The sequence below is a fragment of the Numenius arquata genome, chromosome 10 (assembly GCF_964106895.1).
Source record: "Numenius arquata chromosome 10, bNumArq3.hap1.1, whole genome shotgun sequence".
NCBI classification, from domain to species: domain Eukaryota; kingdom Metazoa; phylum Chordata; class Aves; order Charadriiformes; family Scolopacidae; genus Numenius; species Numenius arquata.
In genome coordinates this window covers 41,403,749-41,422,400 of record NC_133585.1, presented here as the reverse complement: position 1 = coordinate 41,422,400, position 18,652 = coordinate 41,403,749, and the positions used below count along the sequence as shown (strand labels likewise).

Genomic DNA, 18,652 nt, shown 5'->3' with positions numbered 1-18,652 from the left:
TTTGTCATTGTTGCAGCTGAATAACCATTTTCTATTTTGTGGTGAATCAACGTTTTAAATACAGGTAGACTGTCCTCTTCGGGAACACAAGTCTGTTCACATTAACGAGGTTGTGTAAGCCTACTGTGAAGACAATGTTTAGAACTCCAATTTTGACTGATCAGATTGATATTCCTAAGAGTGGAGCACTTCAGCATTTAAGTATATAACTTCTCTCATATGAGCAGCACCACAAAGTAATAAATTCCTGCAGTTAGCAGTGGGGGACGGTTTCCTAGATTCTGCCTTGTGAGCAAAAGGAAAATATTTAAATACATAATATATGTTATATCTGCAATCGAGCAAATAGGTAACACCAAGAACATAGCATGACAGCTTTATAAATTGCTCTTTTCAATATCTTCAAAACAGTTTATATCCACAGATATATAAAAATCTTTTTACTAGCCAAAAACTTTACTACACTGGCATTCATTGATTTTACATACAATATGTTTATTTATACAAGTGTTAAAGGAAGATTGCAGAACAGCATAACTAGTTTAAATTTAGACAACAATTTTACTCCTAAGATACTTTGTATATTTTGAGGGAAGATACACTCTAAATATTAAGTACAACACTGGGAAATATGGAACAAGTATTAGTACTTAAAAAATCAGGTCTAAGCACTTTTATTCATTATGTCTTTTCCTTTTTCACTAGGAAGTTAGTTACATTTTCAAATAAACAAATATATTTATGGAATACTTTTTTGAGGCACTTTCAAGATTTGAATCTCAACATCATTTTTCATGATAACATTTTTCCTGTCACTGTTTTATTTTGACTTTAAAAAAAACTATCACCACCCAACTTCAGGGCAACTCAGATATAATATTTTCAAGGTATTTACTCTGTCAAATGGATTCAAACTTATCCATTTTAAAATTTAAGATATAGGGGCATAAAGGCTCAGCTAGTTCTTAGAGGATACTAATGATCCCTTCAAGTGCCAATTAAGACTGAAAAGTGTCAAAATAATTAGATAAAGTCTTTGTTTTGACTGCAAGAGTTGTTTTTCTCCTCAAAAATACCTCATTGCTTAACAAAAGCATAAAATACAAAAAGATCTATTTTAGACATAACCAGACTCATTAAGCTGTGATGAAGTAATATATTATTGCCAATGGTTAGAGATCCTAGATACATATACTAAAGCACAAGAAAAGTTCACTGACCGTAAGATGTTCATTAATTAATTAAATGCATACAAAATTTAGCACTTTTTAAAAAAGGGATTTTAAAACTTTAAAATATTAATTTGAGGCTTTAAAATAATTGTTCAAAGAAAACTGCTATAGACAAACCCCAAACTGCAATTCTGCTTATAACTATGCTTATGTTAAAAGATACGTTAAATGTTTACTGTCTTTTTTCCTCCCTATTCTTGTGTTCCAGCCCCAAAAATACAGAAATAGCTCAACAAAGACTTCAGGAAGATAGCTATGTTCATGCTCTGTGATTCTATGAAACAACAATCACTTCCTATCCCAAAGTTTTTTTTAAGTGGAAACACTTCTGGTTCATGGTTATGTGAAAAGTCCCTTAGCAGCAACTGCAAAGTTCATCCAGGAGGAAAAGAAGAAAACACCCTGCAGTTACTGACTGTATGTACTTAAATTCATTGTTCTGACTGGCAGAAATGAGCTGCAACCAGATTACTGGCACCACATCGCAACTTTCTGCCACTTTGCATTGCACATTTCCCTTGAGAGCTGCAAGCCATATGTTTAGAAACACTGACTTTATTGCACTCAGCTTAACAGTAGCATGAAAAGACCTGTACAGAGCAACAGCCTGGTTCGCTGTTTACTTTATTCAGATAAGGAGTGAGTGGGGGAAGGAGAAAGATTTCCATATGTAATAGAAGACGACACTGTCAGATCCTAGATTTTTGAGCTCAAGCATCATACTGGCTCACACAGAACAATAGTTGTGATCCAAGAAATTTAAATTTCTTGAACATTAAAACATTAACATTGATCTCTGTCTATCCAAGAAATACCCAAGCATTATCGGGAACTGCACCATCTACAAGTAAAACTGTAACGCAGAGCTATTCCAGAGTAAACAGCGTGGCAAGTTCCCTGAAGCTTATTCACCCTCAAAAAGTTTGCACTCTGAGTCCATCAGGTCAGCTGTGGTTTTTCAGTTAAAACTCATTTATAATACAAAATGGAAAACACTGTGAAAGGCCAATCTCCCAAAGCACAAAACCAGTTTTCTGTACCAAAAGGCTTGAGTAGCCACACAAAGATTAAGACAAGCAAAAGGTTCCCAGTTCATACACTCCAAGAATATTGGTACCGCCAGTTCTAATGAAAACAAGGTGCAGTCATCCATCTGGAGACAGCAATGCTCCAACACAAAGCACCTCCTCTAGAAATGTCACTGTTAAGGAAGAGCGGCAACAAAAACACTGTTCTGCAGATACTTAAAGAAGTCCTGCTGAAAATAAAGTCATTCTTTAGAACCCATTTAGGAAGGTGTTGCCTAATAAAGCTACAAAAGGCCATACACCATAGATTGAAGGATTGCAGCAAATCCAAACAAAACAACACAGAGATAGTTTTATGAAGATAATATAAGCACAGGCAAGGTCACCTTTGTAGGCAGATCTGCAAACTGAAGAAGGTATTTTTACATTTTTCCATACAGTAGCAACTGTATTTCAACATAAGGCATTCAGTTCTCCTCAAAACCCCACAGAAAAATGAATAAAAAAGCCAACAATACCAACGTTGTCAACAGCAGAGTGGATGCTTGTTCAGTAAAAAATTACAGGTACTTGCAGTTCTCCATTAGGCCCCATATACAAAACTACCAGATTACCACACAGTAAAAGAACAGTGAAGAAGTAGATGCAAGTGATTAGGTAGCACAAGATAGTGCTCCATGCCAGGCCATACAAACTGCTAAGAGAAATACACAGAAGCCTGTGGGCAAAAACTTTACACTGTATTTAAATGTCAAACTATGCCACGCTACAGCTACTGACACAAAGTTATTTCAAGAGAGAGATACAAGCTCTCTAAATGAATGATTTAACACCAAAAGACACCTCAAGAGACTCATTATTTCTATCTCAATGAGGACCTCTAATTAGCAGCTTCAGTAAACACCCCCTCACCCCTCAATTGAGACTTCAGCTGCATAAGGGATAATATATGAGGATATCATATTTTATTACATATTTATAAAACAAATGGTGCGACCTCATCTGGAATTCCTTGTGTGCAATTGACCATTGCAACTCAAAATAGCATTGCAGAACACAGGCCCCACAGAAAGGCAACAGAAATGATCGACGTATAAAACCAAAAATCATCACACTAAAAGACAGAATGCTTGTAAGAATCGTATCAATGTTTACAAGTAACAAATTAATGTTTATGAGAAACATATAAATGTCTCATTAATATGAAAGGCAGAACTTTTATTTAGTTTTAAGAATTAATGTTACATCTACAAGACACGCATTTATGACATCTTAGGAACTCAGTTGTGCGTAACATCACAGATATGAATCAGAACTTCTCATAAAAATCCTTGCAACTTAAAGAATCCTACCACTGTATGCCCACCTGGAGTTGCATCTCACAAAGGACATCAAAGGCAACAAGAAGGGCTTCTATAGGTACACAGGTGACAGAAGGAAGACTAAGGAAAATGTGGGCCTGCTGCTTAATGGGGCAGGGCCCTGGTGACACAGGACACGGAAAAGGCCAAGGTACAGAATGCCCTCTGAGTAACTTTTTACTAACAAGACCAGCCCTCCGAACCCTCATGAAGTTCAACAAAGGAAAGTGCAAAATCCTGCACCAGGGGAGGAACAACCCATGTGCCGGTACACACTGGGGCCACCCAGCTGGAAAGCAGCTTTACAGAAAAGGACCTGAGGGTCACCAAGTGGAACATGAGTCACCAATCTCCCCTGGCAGCAAAGAAGGATAATGGTACCGTGGGATGCATTAGGAGGAGTGTTGCCAACAAGTCAAGGCAGGTGATTATTCCCTTCTACTCCAATAAGGAGCATGAGGCCACAACTGGAGTGCTGTGTCCTGTTCTGCGCTCCTCAATACTGGAGAGATTCCAGCAAAGGGCCACTAAGATGATGAAGGGCCCGGAGCATCTCTCATGGGGAAACCCTGAGTGAGCTGGGACTGTTTAGCCTAGAGAAGGCTCATCAATGTGTACAAATATCTGAAGAGAAGGCACAAAGAAGACAGAGCCAGGCTCTTTTCCGGGTTGTCCAGTGATAGAACAAGAGGCAACAAACTGTCAACAACTAAAACACAAGAGGTTCCACCTACACACAAGGAAACATTTTTTCACTGTGAGGATGACCAAGTACAGATTGTCCAGGAAGGTTGTGGAGCCAACAACTTTGGAGATATTCAAAAGCCATCTGGACATGGTCCCGGGCAACCTGCTTTTGGTGACCTCACTTGAGCAGGGAGGGCTGGATCTGATGACCTCCAGAGGTCCCTTCCGATCTCAACCATCCTTACAAGTACAGAAGATGACTGCCAAGCACGGTAACTAGATGTACAGGAGGAGAGAATTTCAATGCTTCAGTTCCACGCTACTGAATGGAAATGTTGCTCCGTAACAGGTTATTCTCATCCTCTTGCTAAATGAAATATTTCTTTCATCTTTTATACATATAAACAAAAGTAATAAGTGCCCTACTCTAAAGAAATACTTCAGAAGCATTTTGTTAGAACATTATCAAAAGGATACTGTACACGCACACCTTCTTCCCCCTCCAGTATGGTATTAAGATTTTCTATGTGAACTCTAAATATATATGATTTACTTCAATACAACAGTGCAGTACAGAATAACATTTTTCCAATTCAGCTTGCCAGTGATGATTGCTCCTTATACAATTCATTGAACACAGATGAAGCAATGACTATGCAAGAAATGCCACACAAAGAAATTATCTCTATTTCTTAACGAAATATATGTATTATTGTAAAGATTTTTAAAAGAGCATTTAAGTGAATCATCACCAATCACTACTAAAAATCCTGTTTATAATTAGACGCTCTCATAGCTGACAGACATACATTACTAGAAAGTATTATCTTGTAGAGTAGAAAACCCAACTCTTTCATCTTCTTTCTCTGTAAGGAGACATTTACAGCTGTAACTGTAAAGCTGAAGTAAAGCACTGAAATGTGAGATCAATACCAGAGAGCAGTATTCATAATCAAATTGTCCCAGAGATGTTTAAATTGGATCATACATATATTTGTTCATAAATACACAATAAAATTACTTGTATTTCTTGCCTTAATTACAAGCATCGTATCTTGATAGGTTTTTCATGTTACAATAAGCTTCACAAAGTTGTAAAAGCAACATGATTAAATTAGAGATGTTAATTAAAGCTTTCCATTGATTTTACCAGTGATTTGGCTCAAGAAAGTATTATTAGGAAAAAACCATGTAGAACAAATCACAGTACATTTAATTATCCCCTTCACTCTAAACCAAAACTAGCCCTCTGCCTTGAGTCAACGTTGCTTAAAATAATATGTATCTGAGGCACATAAGGAAAAAATATCCTTTAATTCTGTATTTGGCTACTATTGAGTCTCAGGTTAAACTTTGTATCAAGTCATCATGTATTTCTAAATATAATCAGAAAACTGGTTTCATACGTTCTCCATTCTGCGTCTGCAGTTTCGTGAAGACGTAATCTCAGCTTCCCCGCTCTTATTTATTTTACAAGCTCTTCTAACAGTAAGTCCATATGCTTCATCTCACATAGTCTCCCTCATCCACATGCATGCGTATCCCTCCCTTATAAGTACCAGCACAGGCAGGATAAGGAATTCCTTTGTCATATTCAGACCCAGAAGCAGACAAGCTCATCATTTGGCAGGTTAAGTAGTATTACTTATTCAGCCTTCCCTACCTACTCATATATTTTCAAAACCTTCCAGGAATTTAAACACAGTAAGGGCTCCATTCTGTCACAGTTTGACTGAAATTGGCAAGTAGGCAGAAATGTTATTATGGAGGAACTGATAAACCAAAAGACATAAATCCAACTTGTTTGGGGAACTTACAGACTCACAAGCTATGTATCTTTTGCTTCTGAGTATGCACAACTGCCTTAGCCTGGGTGGCTATGTATCACCTAAGCCTAGGATTTAGAAACAAAACAGAAAAGAAATCATCACACCGGCTGACTGACAGATTGTTCAAACACAACTATGAGCTCCTACCCTTCCACAACTGTGTAAAACCGAAATGACCTTGAGAAAGAAGGCAACAATGGTAGAAATCTAGACCACCTACTAAACCTTTAAATCATTAAAATGCTTGCAGAGTTAACTGTTCAATTATCCTGAGAGGCACACTGATCCCCTTCTTAGCTGCCTCACCCTTATTTTTAAAGGAATCCTAAAACATTCTCTGTTCTGCTCAGAGAGTGAGAAGTAGACAACAGCAATATAAAACTGCCAGGAGGAATGCAGGATACTAACCCAAAATTTTGGTACTCCCAGGTACCTCACACCCAGCGAGGTACCAAAGTAGCACGCTCAAAAAAGAGAAAACTCTCAAACTCAGATGGCTAAACTGTCAGAAGGGGGCATAATTGAGAACAAACTTTCATTATTCACTTACCAAGTGTTTTTTTTCTTTTTCTCCTATCAACTCTGGCTAAACCTTAAGGGACATACAAAACTAACATATTCTACTACTGCATGTAGATCTCATGATGGTCTGCACTGACGTGCCCATCTATCCTTCCCATTAGCTCAAAGTTCTAAGAATTCCTAATTTAGTTTTCAGTATTTATAAAAAGTATTCTCATTCATTGAGCTTGTAAGTTTTCAAAGAATAATAGTTGAATATGTACTGAAACTATCAATCTGTTTTAAGTACAATTGTTCCTTGGCCAAAACAGCCAATTTCTTATGCAAAGGTTCAATTTAAATTCGTACTTGTGAGTGGAAAAAAAAAAAAATCTATCAAGAAGTGAGGGGAGGTACAAAAGAGTGAAGTTCTATTACTTATCACTTGATCTGCCCACATATTTATAAACCCATAGATTAATTTTAGTTAATTACTTCTGTTTCCTTGGAAAATACTTCCATGTTTAAGATGCTATGGTTCTTGGTGAAGAGCTTGCCAAGCCTTATCAAGTTACGATAACATCATTAAATGCTCTGCTTTCTTAATGCTTTAATTATTGTTTGAATGCACAAGCTTGTGATTACATTTACATCCAAAATACCATTTCTCTTACTGCATGTAAAAGAGAGAGATTTAAACTTTGATTTCATCTTGGGCAAGGACCAAGTGATCACTTAATATTCAAAAGTACTTCTTTTTAGAATATTATAATATATTTTAGAATATCTACCAGAAAAATGCATATGGATATAATGAATAATCAATGTAGAATGCTTTACTTATATGGAAGGCAACTGTCAGGCTAATAGCTTATTTGTGCAAAAGTCAACATAAAACATCTACTCTGGTAACAAGTAAGAACTTGCTTGCAAACAATCCAATCACCAAAACCACTGACAAAAACCTCATCTTCCTGTGAGCTTCTCCCATGTCTCCTCACCACATACACACTACTTGTAAACATTTAATTAATTTGGCAATTCAGCCACATTACTATTTGTATTCTTTACAGCTCAGATTAGCAAACCTCTTGGACTTGATTCTTGTCTTATTGTACACTATGAATAAGTACCATAATACATAGCTGGGCGCTGTGAATATTTCATCTCCTCTACAACTATACTTTAGCCTGATTTTGGCAAGTTCTGTTGGCTCTAAAATTGAGGCCACAGGAAGCATAAGAATGGTGTGCACTTTTTTTTTTTAATGAATTATACTATTTCCACCCAAATCAACTCAATTCTGTACTAGACAGATTATCATCATTATCTTGCCTCTATAGCTCATATCAAAATGTTATCAGTATTTCCTCTTACAGCTTCATAACATACAGGAGAAAGGAGGGGAGATGGAAGAGATTGAAGACACATCAGAAAAAACACCAGAATTCAAAAAATAACCTAGAAGAGGTTTGAGATAATGTAGTTCTCTCCTTTCTCTGGTTCTGAATAGCTACGATTGCATGGTAGCTTAGTGTGCTTTGAAATAAATTTTGAGAGCAGGATGGTATAAACATCTGACCACAGGTTTTTCTCCTCTCTGTTTCTCTTCCTTCATTGCTCTTTCCCTTTTATGAACAACATATACAGAAGATGGATTCAAAAGTGCCAGAGAAGAAAAAAAAAGACTGCTTAGAAAATGAAACTGCTTAAGAGTTTGATAGGCTGCAAGATCTTCCTATTCAAAGTCAACATTAAAAACGTTATGTGTAAACAGTTCCTATAGTTGAGAATATGGCCACCAATAAGCAACACAGCACGAAAGGGTGACAAAACATAAGCAGGTCATACTACTGCACCCTCTCACTTATTCTGAAAAAATTGTGTGAAACATGGAAGGAAGAATAGGAAATACATTCTGCTCCATCTAAGACCAGCTTTTAAAATATATTGCCTATTAATGACACTTTAAAAAAAAAAAGATGCAAAGAGAGAACTTCAGGGAAACTAACAGGAAGCAGATAGAGCAGAAATAGTTTAGAATCATTTCAATCAACTGAAAACTTACAACTGCAAAGTTGAATTATTTTTTATGTTTTGTATTTAGCTTTTCAAAAGATTGCCTTTTTTTTCTTTTCTTTTTCAGCAATTGCTATTAATACGGAATTTCAGAAGAAAGTTGTACCTCAGATACTGTTTAGTAAAGAGAGTACTTCCTGCAGAGCCTCTCTCCTTACAGGTTTAAGTTCTAATCAGAACTGAGATTGGAGGGGAGAGATTTCTTTTCAACCAAACACAGACTACTATAATCACAAAACAAAGAGCGATGGAGGAAATAATTACTGTTCTGGCCTCATAACACCCAACGTTTCACAAAATGAATTAATTTTCATTTATGGTTGTCCTTTTCAATGCTACTGGTGTAATGCTTTGCCAAGGTAAGAATTGCTTTCTTGTTGGAGACAGAAAGCCTATCTAGCAGAACAAAAAGTCTTCAATTGCAACTCACAGGAAATAATTAAGGAAAGACTATCAGAAACACTCTTCTTAGTTCCCTAGGCTTTTTTTTTTTTTTTTTTTTAGGTAAGACATGTTTTGCTCCTCCTCTCCTGCACATAAAATCCAGTAAGTGGAGGCATGAGAAACACCTTACATTTTCAATATGTTTTTCAAAGGCTTAAAAGGCTGTAATTATGCAAAACACTTGGGCTTTTTAAAACTGTAAGGGGTGACATTTCTCAAAATTAAAAAGGTTATTTATCCCTGAAGTAGGAAAGCACTTAGAATATATCTAAAAAGATGTTCAGAACAATTGATATACCCTTACAAGAATTAAAAAACAACCCAACAACATCACCACTGAATGTATAATACATGGCCATAGGAGTTTTCACAAAATAGAGGTAGGATGTTGATTTAAGTGGCAATTTCTTGAATTGGAAAGCATTGCAAATTTTAAGTTGGTTAAATTCTTATTAGTTTTAAATTAAGTTAAATTACTTTCAGTAAAGTCAATACAACATATATTGACTATTTTGACAAAAGTATCAGCTAAAGCAGTGGGACAAGTCTGTCCAGACACATTTTAGAAGAGATGAAGCAAATGCTCTACCTTAAATTTCACTGTTTTACAAAACATCTTGTACAACTTTATAAACAGTTTTCCATTAATTCTGAAAATCTGACTGATGCCCTTGGAAGAATCCAAGTTACTAATCAAAATTTCTTCCTCAAAGTATACCCTGTTGTTATAGAAGGCATTAGGATTTTTAACATGGGTTGCACTTAAGAGTTGCCAGAAGAGGTAATTACTCCTCTGAACAGACTGAAATCAATACCTCTCTCAACTTCACAGAAATTTTTCCTCTGGAAAAATGCCAGCATAGTCCATAAGACATAATTATTAATCAGCAGCCCTCCTTGATAATCAGTCATTCTACCTTGCAGTAAGATGGGAATAAGGATTTCTCCCATAGTGATCCACCTTCTCAGCTCCTTCTCTTTGGAGTACATTTTGGTACTTGTTTCAAATTCTTTTTAAATTCCATGACTATTAGGGAAAAAGGTGCAGGCCAAGTCTAAAAATTCTGAGGATCTGGAGAAGGTCAGCTATTTTGGTAAGTGGAGCTATCATATTTTGAACTACTGCAAAATAGTGAAAACAAAAAGTCTGTTCTCAGAGTAATTCCTGGAGAACCTTAGCAGTTCTAATAACTTTTTAACTTCTAATAACTCAGAAAAGTGTTGATGTCATCTGTGGTGGGAGATACCAACAACGATAGAGACTAACTGAGGAAGGAAAGAAATGGAAAGACAGAAAGAAAGGAAAAGGGAAAAAAGCCAGACTGGATGTCAAATCCTTTATGACCAGCAATTAAATAAAGCCTGTTATTTCCCAGATAATATGGCAGTTAAGAAGGACTGTTTCCCCAATTGCTTGATTCCATACATGTGTCTCAATTATAATCATTTTCTGATTATCATTGCTGTTGGGTTAACAGGTTGTCTGGGAAAGACTTTTAAACAGGCAAAGAGAGGATAAATGAAATGGTGTCAATATCTCTGTAGACAGAGCTGAAACTCAAGGCACCTGAAGTAAAACCAACTGATACTTGTTTGAGTTTCATTCTCATGTTCTTTATAACCCTATATCTGGGTAAAGGCAGAGGAAGACATCGAGCTTAAGGAGGTGCCTCTCAACCTCCATCCGGGCACTAAGTTTGCAGCACCAGGTACTGAAAGCATCATTCTGCTTTGCAACACTGAAATATTTGGTATCGATAAGAGAAACACAGAGTGAGAAATGGGATCTTATTTTGGTGTTTTATTAGCTTGCATTGAAGGAAAACACACAGTAGAGTAACAAAACACCAAATGCTCTCCTGTTGTTGGTACTGATGATTACCACAGCTACTGCCAGTGGTTTGACCGCCAGTTACTTGTCAAAGCCTGTACCACTTTGGCAACCATGAATTTGGAAAAAGCTCCTTAGGTGCCTTACAAGCATTTTCTTCTTTGGGACCAGAGAAATAGGAACACTAAAGTGCTATTTTGATACATGTTTCTAAGTAAAAGAAGTTTATACGGATGAATTTCATTTAGCCTAATACTCACTATGCTAACGAAAAACACAATAGCTTTTTTTGGTGCACCAAAGGGGGAGAAGTGAATATTTGAAATATAAAATAATTTTATAGTTAATCTATACAAAAGAAAATAAGAACACTGCAATGTCTCCCAACGGTTTAATAAGGAGCAATACAAAGAAATGAGAGGATGGAAATGGACTGAAACTCTAACCTTCCCAAACTCATTGATTTGCAGCTCATGAGTGTGATGGCCATGCACAGAAAATGCCCAAAGAGAAGCAAGACCTTGTACTAACTACACCCAGAATTCTCAAGGACTTTGTCACCACCATTAAATGAAAATTACGTCTCAAGAGCTGTGTCTTCTCAGCTAGAACTGTCTCAGTAGACAGCCTTGAAGGACACTCATCTGGTGCTCAGCTGTCACTCTGGGCTAAATTTATTTAAAACATGCTTCCTGTTATTCCAGCATGTAGAACTGCAACATTCCTCTAGAGTTCTTGCTCCTGGAAAGCTAGTCAAAGGTTATAGCCCACAAAAATACAATTAATAATATAATATACTATATCAAAAATTTTATTGAGAACCAGAGAGGTAAAAAAATACACAACAGAACAAATTAGAGCCTCTACTGTTAAAAAATGTTAGGTATATGGTAAATTGCCAGTGATGTGACAGATGTGACACTGATGAACAGTGAGAAAGACCATCTCTTCTGTATTTGTATCATGACATGAATGAATTCTAGACAATAAAGGAGCCCATTTCTTTATCAATATTTGCAAAGCAGCAATATCTCACAGTCAAGAAAGCAGATTTTTTCATTTTAGTCAAACCTAGCATTCCTAAACTAATTGGACTGCTTTTCTCACCCTCACCACTATTTTTTCAGCAGTATTTTACTTTTAGAGAGTTCAGATAAAGCTGGATTCTTGCATGTATTCATGTTTTCAACATTCTTTTATCCTTTTGCTTTGTGTAAATGTCAAAGCTATTCCCTTTGAAAATTACTTTAGCTTAGAACAGTCTTACTACTTTCCTGCTAAAAAAAAAAAAAAAGAAAGTGAAAGCCAGTCAGTATTACTGGAGTAATGAGATTTGACTGTGCAGTTGGTAGGCCTCTATTCATAAGCATTTCTCTGAAGCAGTATTTTCTCTTTAAGATTCAGTATCAACTTTTCCTGTTTTTTCCGATAACAATTAAAACATTCAGTTAGGAGTTTGTAACGCGTGATGATAAGATTAAAATTGAACTTTATAGTAATACTGACAGTCTTCTATAAAGCAGTCTTTGACAAAGAGCAGAAGCGACGAAATAACAGAAAAATGTTCCAAACACTACGATGTGAAGTCCACAAAAGCAAAGTCAATTTCTGCTTGTGTACGCTCACCTGAAGGAAGGCCTCAGAAGATGTATAACACAAAAAAGATGAAATTTCAGGTGCAAGGAAGACCTTTGTGAGTTAAAATCACATTCTTTGTAGCACAACTTACTGTTAAAATTGAGTAAATAGAATAATTACCTATAATATGGGAATGATCTCTAGGTGTTCAAAGAATCATGTAGTTCCATTTGTCCTCCTCCTTCCAAAAATGTGAGGTAGCAGCAAAAATCTAGAGGTAGAAAAACAACAGTGCAAACAAATAAGAACCAATCATTGGAAAAAAAAAAAGTAATAAAAAATCTTGAAAGCAGACTGCCTACTCTATTCAAATAGAACTTCCTTCCATCTGTCCTGTGATTCCCAAGCTTTCTAAGGAAGGTGATAAAAGCATGTCACTGCACAACTGTCACCTTAGTTCCTTCTACAACTTCAAGTTATGTACACATCAACAAAGACTCCAAAGAAAGAGGGAAATTAATATGAAATTTGAATACATAAACGTTCACACTGACAGCATCTGGTTTTGTTTTGGTTTTTTGGGGTTGTTGTTTTTTTAAATAACCTCAGCCCATTTTCATTCCTGTCTTTGGCAAGCCATAATTCCATGAAAGAAAGAGCAGTGAAGAATCGCTCTGCCACATGAAGCACTTAAACTGAACACTGATGCCAAAGATTAAAATTGACTGTATTGGTGAATAAAGCCACCACTAAATACGCTTCAATAAATGGAGGAACTCTATAAAAATTCACACTCACTGTTACAGTGGTTCTCAACCCTTTCCAATTTACAGGCCACCAAAAATTTTCCAGCCACAGTAAGACCTCAACTCGGAAAACCTGCTGAAATTGTATGTGTCTACTTTTGGCTCGGCACCAAACAAATTGATTATAGGCACTTTAAATTGAAAGAAAACGTAGCCCCACAGGAGACCTGCATGCATAATGTGATACCTGCTATTTGACCTCTCATGGTCTGATCTTTTCTACTAGCAAGAACCTTCTAGCTGCCTGAATAGTAATACCACCTCATTCTTGCATCTGGAGCACATTACCTCATCCCTCCTATATCATTATTTTTTAAGGCAAATACAGCCAATGCATACATGTATTTATGGTCAGCAGTTGCTTTGCTGGTAACTTTGAATGAAAGTTTAACAATGATTTTGCTATGAAAAAAAACACCAAATGGTGGATAGTTAGGTTTGTAATAATACATTTCTTCTACTTGATAATATTGCTATAACAAAAGGCAATGTAATTGAGAGGAGAGAAGGCAAACTGTCCCACTGTAAGTGTTTCGTAAGGGGAATGTAAAATCACACTGTTATTTCTTAGGAGCTGTAGAAACCTTTGTTATTGGGTCGTTGTCTCTGATTAGGTAATCATCTTTACCACATTATGAAACACTGAATTAAAAAAACCACAAAATATCAACACAACCAAAGAATAATCTTTTTTTTAAAAGCACTGATGATATAAAAGTCCAGAGAGTGGGAACAAGGTCATCAATATGAACTGTTATTGTTAGCAACAGTTTGCAACTACTATTTGACCATAATGATCTAATAGAAGATTTTTTCATTTTCACTCAAATTCCTAACTAATTTAAATTTGCAGTCATTGCATTTCTATGAAACACAATGTGTTACAATATACTGCCACAGAGTAAACATGGTGGCTTTGGCAGTGGACCTGCCCATCCAGAGGACGTACCTAAGGGACAGTTTAATGCAGCTGACACATGGCAGAGGGAAACACGATCTAACTCAGATCAGGGATATTATTATTTCGGTTCTATCCTGCTTTATGTTCCTTAGCATTGTTCAGCAAGTGGAAAACAGGAAAAACATAAGATGGGAACACAATCTCCTCTACCAGGAATGATGAAGTTCAAGATACAAGGTGGTTTTGTTGTTTTGTACTTTTTTTAAGTATTCATCCACACGTGCCTCTGGAAATTCTCATGCAAAAATACCTTCATGAGAAATGATCGGAGATATTTTCTGGCAAAATTAATGAAAATGCATCTTCTGATCTCTTTTTAAAAAGGATCCACCCCACAACACATAGAGTTTGTCTAGATACAAAAGAAGCTACACCGACATCACCATGAGTTCAAATTTGTATTCCTGTTCATGCGCGTTAAGAAGACTTGAGTGATAATTTTTACTTGAAAATAAGACTGTATTTGGAGTTTGGCTTATAAAATTCCACAATTAACTTTTAGGAAAAGAAACCAACAATCCCAAACTTCCCCTTTTTACTGTTCTGACCTTACTGGCTAAAAACTGACATTACTGCGAAAAGAGCCTGGTCAGGAGCCATAGGTGGCTTGACTTCAGTGGGGCTGCTCAGCCCCATCGCTGTTCACGCAGCCAAACGAGAGCGAGTTCAAAGCCCAAAGCCACAAAAAGGCTTCAAGGAAAAACACCAACCAATAATATATAGGAACAGCAGCTGTTTGATGTTCAACACTTATACTTTGCTATTGTTTTTTCCCCCCGTGTAACGACACCACTCCCCGCTTCGGTGACTCGGTAGTCGCTGCTCTACTCCGTTCGACCAGTCTCAAACAAACAAACAAATTTTTTAAAATATTTTTTTTCACTATTTCATACTCTGATCGCGAAGGTTAAGAAACACATGGGCAAATACCTGAAACCCAGTGTGCTAAGTGCACTTTTACCCGCTCTCTGCTCTGCATGCATTCAATCCTGCTGGCCACGGGGGCTACTACGGGGACCCAGAACACCGCCCCCACCGCCGGCGGGACATGGGTGTCGCGTCCCCCTCCCACCCCACGCTGAGGGGACACGGTCACCCCCGCGCCGGCGGGACACCGGACATCCTCCCACACCACGCCGGCAGGACACGGGTGTCTGCCTGTCCGTCCCCCCCCGCCGAAGGGACACCGGACACCGTGTCCCCCCGCCCCGTCCCGCCTCAGGCCGCCCACTCCCGACCCCCTCCCGGCCGGGCTGCCACGGCGGCCGCGGGCTCCCGCTTCAGCCCAGGGACCGTTACCACCCTCCCCCCCTGGACGCTGCTCGGGGCGGCAGACGCCCCCCCCTCTCCACAGCCGGCAGGTAGGCGGAGGGGAGGCGGGAGCCCGCCCCCGCCAGCCCTCCCTCTCTTCCTCCTCCTTCTGGGTTTCTCCTCCCCTCCCGGCAGCGCCGGGCCCCCTCCTCTCGCCGCCCGGCCCCGGCCGCCCCTCTCACCTCGCACCGTCCGGCAAGAGGGCGGGGAAAGAAAAACAAACCGCACGGAGAGGCCCTGGCTCCCCCCCGTCCCGCTCCGCCCCGGCGGTAGCCAGCGCTCCCCACTCTGCCGGGGGAGGCGGCGGGCGAGCCCTCCCCGCCGCTAACGGGTCCCCGCGGGCCCCGCTCCCGGCCCCTCCCCGGCGCGCTCGGGCGGCGCCGGCCCCGGGGGCGGCCGCGCAGGCGGGGGGCGGGGGAAGAGGAGCCAGGGGCGGGGCGGGGCCGTTCCCCTCAGCCCGCGCCGCCTCACGGCGGGGCAGCGGCAGTGCCCCTCTGAGGGGGGTGGGGAGGGGTCTCTTGATTAGACCCGGGAAGGGCCTCATCCTGCCCCTGGGTACCCTCGCCTGGCTTCCACACCCACAGAGCCCAGCGTTTCCGTAACTTCCCGCTCCCCCATTTCAGTGAAGTAAATCTGCCGGGACGCACCAGGCGACCGTTAACCTCCCCTCAGGCTCCTGGCACCCTGTCACGCTGAGGCAGCCGGTGCTCACCACGGAAACGCACTCCAGCCCTCACCAGCCTTGTTAGGCAGCGCCTTACCGGTGACCTCTGCCAGCCAAAGGTAGAATAATTATCCAAATTAATTGACTGTGTGACAAGTCAGATGTGCCCGCGACTGATAAAACTGATTTAAGGGTACCCGAGATCATTGTTGAGGCGTGGCGGTACGAGTTTGATGCACTAATGAGGTACATAGTGCTTTCTTTGCCTAGTTCTGTGAGGAAACGCGGCCTAGGTGTCTGTCTGCTTCCTCTGTCTGCCGCTGCTCGTCCCGGCTGACTTTAAACGATTTAGCCAATTTTAACTGAATTTGACCAAGGGATAGGGTTTTCAAAGGTACTAATTTTTCCAGCTCAGTAAAAATTGTTAGTTGAGTGGAGGGAAGTGTGTCCCCGTGAAGGAAAACTCATGTGTTTCATGTCTGTTGGCAGGTCAGGCCACATACACACACATGATTTCAGCTTGTTTACCCACACAAAAACACCTAAGGGTAATAGAGGCTAAAGCCTAGTGTGTCCCTGGGCAATGTGTAGACAGATTATACATGGGCCTCCTGAACTCAGAAACAAAATAATATAAAATGTGCCGCCACAATAGCCCTAAAATTGATATTCCCCTCTGTTTACTGCAGAGTTCTGGGAAACCTTCTTCTGTAGAATCTGAAACTCAACATTGGGGGTTGGAACTTGATGATCTTTAATGACCCTTCCTACCAGAACCATTCTATGATTCTATAACATATTCCACAGGCTGTTATTATATCAGGCTGAACTTGGGTGTGATCCTGTAGGGCAATTTCTGTTCTGACCTTGAGCACTACCAACAACGATGAAAGTCTGAATGTATCAGAATGGGATAGAGACACATATTACTTGACAAAGTCCTCCTGTTATTTTCCAGTATTCTCTCCATTCCTTCTGGGCAGAAAGGATGGGTGAACACCATGCAACCTTGAAAACAGGAAAATATATAAATAACTGATATGGAAGATATTGCAGGGGCAGTGCAGTCTCTCAAAAAGTAGAGCTAATTTGCTAACTGGTGACAAATACAAATTATGCAGTGGGTGTGTTTTACTTTGTAAGTTCATACCTATGATTTTTTGTATCCTATTGCTTCTGTTGTACCATACTGTCAAAAAAAAATCAGTTCACTTTGCTTTGGTTTCATTGCATAAAAGTGCTACATTTAAAATGTCATATTAACAAAGTTATATTCACTACAGCTCCATGAAGAGTATTTCTATAGAACGAATAGTGTATTTGCTTCCACCTGGCTTACTCACCTTCTGAGATAACTAGATGACAAGAAGGGCATTTCAGCTTTGTAGGACATTTCTTATTTTAACTTCAACAAAATTGCTTCATTTTGGTAGTACTCAATATTTAATGCGTTGTGGGAAAAGGACTACATCAGAAAAGAGCTTTCTGAATTAATTAAATCCTGTATACTGTATATACTCTATATTTGAGTCAAATTGTTTGTTTTAACGTATGCATTATTCCGAGTACTTTTATTCAGAACATTTCAGAAACGTTCTTTGCAGTCTCATCTGTAAGAAGAATTTATGGAGTATCATGATGGTTGTCAGAATGAAAGACTTCACTTTTTAAACTGGAAAGTTTGGCTGAAAAAATGGGACTACAGTGTATAGAAATAGTAATGGCTCTATCCAGTCTTTTTTTCATGTAAAGGATAGTAAGATACACAGTGAAGACACACTAGAGATTGCAACACATCTATTGTCTTTTAAGAATACAGCAGCAATGATAATATGAACATCTCACACTCAGTTAATTGTACTTAGTACATCACTTATTTGCCAGATCAGAAACTTTAGGTTGTAATGATCAAATTAATAGTCTATTAAAGCCTTAAAGATTCTGTATTACAACAAAAAATAATCTTCTCTCCAGCCCCAATGCATATGTATATAAATAAAACAATAAAATGTGCATATCTGACTCATGTGGTTCTGACTCACTTTTATAATGAGGGTCTGACTCATTTTTAAAATATTTTCTTGGCCAAATGGGAACAAAATTCCTTCAAAAAGATGATTCATTTACTGTTTAGAAGGTATGTGAAAGTGGCCATTAGGGGGTGATGTTCCTGAAACAGAACTATCCCAAATGAATAAAATAGCTTCTATGCATGAATTTTCTCTTATTTTCGTCATGGTACATGGGTTTTATCTACAGCATATTCATTTGAATCATCCTCATCTATGCCAGTGTAAGAAAAGAACTTGGCTCTCTACAACTAAAAGTGATGAGAAGTAA

General features: G+C 38.8%; 1 protein-coding gene across 1 annotated transcript in view; it reads right to left on the bottom strand.

Moving 5' to 3' along the window:
* KLHL5 (kelch like family member 5) overlaps window positions 1-16,000 on the bottom strand; it is a 61,983-nt gene extending 45,983 nt beyond the window's left edge. Inside the window, exons 1-2 of the mRNA XM_074155324.1 lie at window positions 15,831-16,000; window positions 12,751-12,841 (exon numbers count right to left, since the gene is read on the bottom strand). The gene's annotated coding sequence lies outside the window, so the exon portion shown is untranslated. The remainder of the gene's footprint in view (window positions 1-12,750; window positions 12,842-15,830) is intronic.
* Between the last annotated feature and the right edge of the window lie 2,652 nt (window positions 16,001-18,652).